Here is a 5,499-nt window from a genome sequence, read left to right on the forward strand (position 1 = left end):
ATGCTGCCAGCTGGCTCTCTTTCTCCTGGAGCTGGAGCCATTCTTCCCAAGGTAGACTTGCACACAGGCAGCTGTGGAGGTCATGCTTTTATGGCCAGTGCTGGATGTCACAAGCCCTGATTTGTTTGCCTCTGGGATGGAGATCTTGCCGTTCAAGTTGGGTGCCTGCACAGTAAAACCCCCGTTCTGCAGAGAAACAGGAAAGTCCTGCTGTAGGAGTGCTCCATCAGAATAAGAAAGACGCAATGATTTAGGCTGATTGAATTAAACCAGGAGTCTGTGTCACTAGGGAGGACGAAGAACAGGAGAATTATGATGGAAGGCTTTTAAAGTGTTTTTTTGGGGTGAAAGGGAAAGGCATAGGTTTTACTAAAGCTGGTGTGCTTTGAGCCTTTGGGAAAGGCAATATAGGAGAGAAATAGGGTATGGGACTTTTAGGTGTCAAGTCTTAAATATGCCACCTAAAGGGCTTTCACTATTCTTTCCACAATGCCTTTTGCCAATGAATTTGTACATGTTTAAGTCTGGGTTGTTACGTCTGTAGGCGAACCAATCCCACCACTTGGTGCATATAGAAGAGGAATACTTTGTTCCTTCAGTTCTCTGTTCCAGAATGGAACTGCTCTGAAAGAACTCAGTGCTGCAGCATTCAACATTGACCAAAGGCTCCTTCCTGGGGCTGGATCTTGCCAGAGCCATGTTACTCAGTAGCGTTAGAACTGGCCCCTGGAATGAATATTCCAGGCTGAATAGTTCCCAGAGGACAGCTGGATGCTGTAGTTCCAAAGCTGTTCCCGATGACCTGCTGGAAGTCCAAGTTTCCAAACACCAACTGGCCAGCGCTAAAGACTGCTCTTACTTCAAATCCCAGAGCAGGGTGACTGACTGCACCTTTCTCCTAGTGAAGACCAGGATGCTCTTTCCCTCAAGGCAGGGAGACCCCAAATCCTCATTAAATGCAGAAAGCAGAGAGTTAAAGACAGCAGGCTTCTTCAAAGGAAATGGGCCAGGGCTACTCAGTGCAGTTGTATGATTAGGTGAGATTTTATGTATCAATAACCATTGAAGTGTGGTGATATTAACAGCTGCACATTCTTTCTGCTTCTGTTCCCTCTAGTGCAGAGCCAGGAGTTATTATCAGTTGTCCAATTTGCATGGACTTTTACTCAGAGGTAAGGATTCACCTCTTGCCATCCTTTGTGCTTTGTGGCAGGAAGAAGAAGCCAGAAGGGGAGTTGCACAAGTCAGTTGCCTGACGTGGGCAGCTGGCTGGAAGCACAGCCCTTGCTGGGAAGCTCCACAAGTCACTTCTTGGTGGTGAATGGAGAGGGAGAAGCCCTTGCCAGGATGGCACTGGCAGATCTGTGGGTCCCTCATTGTTCTAACTGATTCCAGACGCTCTCAAGTCTCATTTGTCTGGTGCCAATAGAGCAGCAAACTCAAATTCCTTCCTCCCAATACAAGTTGTTGTTTTCTTTCTTCCAGATTATGCAAAGTGGACGACAGCTTGTCACAACTGTGTGTGGACACGTGTTCTGCAGCGCATGCCTCCCTGGTGCCCTGGAGACCACCGGCATGTGTCCAACCTGCAGGGCAGAACTTGACCCAGGACTTTATTTTCCAATTTATTTATGAGTTCTTTTGCTTCTCAGGGCAGACTTAGGTGGACCCTGGACAATAGATGTAGAGGCTTGTTTCTTTAGGCATATAGTTCTTTCTGTACATAGTTTCATTTTTGCTTAGTTCAGTTATAAATATAAGTTTTGATTGTTTTAAATACAGTCTGTCTGCTCTTCTGTGTTGGCCTGTGCTGATAGACAGAGATGTTGTTTAACAGGTGGAAATAAGGTTCTTGGTTTGAGTAGTCAGAAGCTCGTTCTTTTCATCACACCATAGTCACTGAATTGGGGAAAATGTGCTAAAGCCATGGGCTTTGTAGTTCTTGTGGCCAAGAAACAATAATTGAATAATAATTGAATAATAATTGCAGCAAATAAAGTGTGTTTTGTACAGGGAAAAGAAACAAGCGCTGCTTGGGATGCAAGGCCTTGTACTCCTCAGGCCACAATCCGGTGGATGTTTAGGTGCAAATGTCATGATTTCAGTGTTCAGAAGATGGAGAGAGGAGCAGGTTGTGCACACACCCAAAGAAAGCCATTTTCTTGGAGAATAACTGGGATGTTAACAAACTGCTGCATTTAGTGTTGCAAGGTTGCATTAGAGTTAGAATCTGGAGGCTTTTGACGGAATGAGTGTTTGAATGGATGAAGTTGGTTCCTGACTTGGAGCTGTTAGCAGTACACTGTGTTGTAGCGCCATTTCCTTCAATTATGGCAGTTTAATCCGAAGTTACATTGAAGAGAAATACAATTGTCCAGAGACACAATAATTGGACATAAGAGAGGAAAGAAAATGACTTCTGTTATAATTGCATCCTTCTAGTATCTGAAGGGACCCTACAAGACAGATGGATAGAAACTATTTGCAAGTGTACCTATTGAAAGGATGAGAGGGAATGGCTTCAAACTAAAAGAGGTCAGGCTAAGATTGGATATCAGGAAAGAAGTTTTTCCTGTGAGGGTGGTGGGGCACCATCACCGATTTCCCAGGTTTGTGTCTCTCCCATCCCTGGAAGTGTTCAAGTCCAGGACCAGGATAGATGGGGCTCTCAGCAACTTGGTCTACTTAGAGGTGTCCCTGTCTAGGGCAGGGAAATTGGCACTGGATTTTCTTTAAGGTCCCTTCCAACACAAACCATTATAGAATTTTACTATTTTATTAAACTTAAAACTAATCATAATGAAAATTAATGAAACCCTATGAACAATGATCGTAGGGAAAAAAACCCACCACAATTCAAGTTCTCTTTGAATAAAATTTAGGTTTGGAAGATCAGTACCCAGTAAAAATGCAGTGTAAACTACCATAAACAGCATAAAGTTGTTTCAATAGATGGTGTAAGGATTACTTATTCTATTACAATGACACAACTGATGCAAGTGTTTGTATGAGATCACACCATGGCATCACATAATCTTTCATTGGCTTCTCATTCCACACTGATAATATCATAAAATTGTAAACACAGAGGTTCTACAGTCCTAGTCAGATGTCAAAATCCTCTATACAGGATTATGATATATTCATATAGATATACTATACTAATACCCATATATCATGTACTCCATATATCCTATATATCCAGGATATAAAGATATCCTAACAATTATATATAAATTATTTTAATACCTATATCTTAGAAACCTAACAAGGTAGTAAGGCTTGCTAGAGTCTGTCTGTCCTGGGACAGACAGACATCTTGCATGAGAAAAGGTTCAATATTGCTAGTTAACAGCTAAAACAATCTTTGAGCACAGCTGCATTCAGTACTGAATTTAATCTGATCACATTAAACTGTGGCTTTCCCAACAAAGAACAGTGGCTTTTTTGTGCATTATTGCCAAAGGCAAGATCATATGCATCCATTTGCTAAATTCATTGCTACAAGATTACATTATCTCCCTACTATGGTTCATAAGAATGAAATGGAAAAAAAGAGACACAGTCCCAGAAGTTTGAACCAGAAAAGAAAACCAAAATTAGTGGCTGACTTTATCACCTGCCAGCTACTGACTTCAGGCTGGAATGAGTTTTGGAAAATTACCACCAGTAGCCAACTTAAATCCACTACAAAAATTTTACTACATCCTCTTCTCTTTCCATATTGCACAAAACCTCCTGTTTCAAAAGTAGCACCTATATTACAACATTTGTATATTAACAGAGAAAAATCTTAACTTACAGTATGACTATAAAATTAACAAATGAGAAGAACTATCAAGAGAGTTTTTGTGCATAAGACAAACTTACTCTGTATGAATTGCAGAAATCTTAAATGTTGAATTACAATGAATAACTCTCTGATTCTGATACGCTGTAAACTAGCTAATGAGTACTAATGAGTGAAAAATTTCACTTGAGGTATCCAGAAAAATCAGTGAGAACTGAGACCTCAAGGAGTTTTGGACTATTAAGCAACTTGGTTCCACTAGGACAAAATCACATTCTTAAAACAGCAGGGGATTTTTTTAGCCATCTATCTCCTTTATGAACCTTCTGGTCCTTCCAGGCTCCCTTGGCAGGGGCATCGAGGGGGTGTCAGGGTGGTAGCACAGAAGCAGAGGGGAGAAGCCCATGGATAAGCTAAAAGCAGAGCACTGTGAACAGGAGACTGCTGCTTCCCCTGACCCTCACCCAGCCTGCTGCAACACTGCACAGGCTTTCTGTACGCTGGGCTCCGTGACTAATTAAACCATGAAACTTGCAACAGGGTTGAGATCGTCTCATGTCCTGAAGGAGTCACACACTTGCCACTCTGTCCATAGCAGAAAAGGGTGCTGTTATAGGACCTAATTAGCAGAAGCAGTCACATTACAAAGACCATCTGATGATAGACTATAACATCATTACCCACTTAAAATAAAATAAATATCCATCCAGCCTCTCTGAACACCTCAACATAGGGCTACTTCAGCTTTCCCGGGGGTTAATTTAATTGCAGCTCAGTACAGGCAGTGAGGACAGGATGTTAGAAGGCTGGTACAAAGCGTAAGGCAGCCTCACTTGATATTATCCTTCTGTTCTGAAAAAGACTTCTGCATTTTCCTCAGTGGGACCTGACAACCATGTTTTGCACAGCTATTTTTAAGCATTCAATTTGAATCAAATATGTGGTCACTGTCACCTTTATAAACTAAGGATGACAGAGGCAGTCTATGACTGAAATGCTCAGAAGTTTTTATTCTTTGCTTTGGAGGAACTCCTCCCTATGTATGTTTTATTCCTCTTCCTTAAGCATCTTTAAAAGACTATTTGTTGTGTTATGCTCAGTATCCTGAATCTTCCAAAAGTTCTCAAGGTTAGTATATTTAGAAATAGGCCTTTTAAACTATTCTGAGAGGATTTCTCCCCAAACGAGCACAATTTTCATTAAGCAGCATTCTAAGTATTACAGAAATGCTAACAGATGTTCACACTCTATCTTACGGTCTAAGAAAATGCTGAACCCATTGATAGATGTAGTAACAAATCCAGCTTTAAGTGGAGCATCCCAAGTAATCGTGTTAAACTTCTTGTTTATTCTAGTAGGTAATAATAGGATTTAAATACAGAGTGCTGCTGAAACTGTAAAACATACTTTGGTGGCAGGGGAAGAAAATTTCACTATTCAACACAAATTGTGGGAGACAATTTAATTAGTAGTTGTTTGCATAATATTTTTTTTTCTCCTTTTCTTCTGTAGAAAGAAAAAAAAAAAATTCCAGGGACCAAAATTATTTTTCATATTTTCTACACTACAAAATGAAAAATACCATTGCTTTGGTATTTATGAACACCTCTGTTGCGGATTTGGGTTGTAGAAGTGACATCATTTGGGTAGGGGAAAAAACCAAAAGAATCAGATTTTGTGCAATATTACTAAAATATTCAGTATGATTT

The 5,499-nt window shown here is 40.6% G+C and overlaps 1 long non-coding RNA gene across 1 annotated transcript; it reads left to right on the forward strand.

The window, feature by feature from the left end:
• The first annotated feature begins 535 nt into the window (after positions 1 to 535).
• LOC107215987 lies at positions 536 to 1,777 on the forward strand. Its single transcript, XR_001525336.3, has 2 exons — positions 536 to 1,172; positions 1,486 to 1,777. It is a non-coding gene; the product is annotated as an uncharacterized LOC107215987 (long non-coding RNA).
• The last annotated feature ends 3,722 nt before the right edge of the window (positions 1,778 to 5,499 follow it).

This window comes from Parus major, chromosome Z, assembly GCF_001522545.3.
Source record: "Parus major isolate Abel chromosome Z, Parus_major1.1, whole genome shotgun sequence".
Classification (NCBI taxonomy): domain Eukaryota; kingdom Metazoa; phylum Chordata; class Aves; order Passeriformes; family Paridae; genus Parus; species Parus major.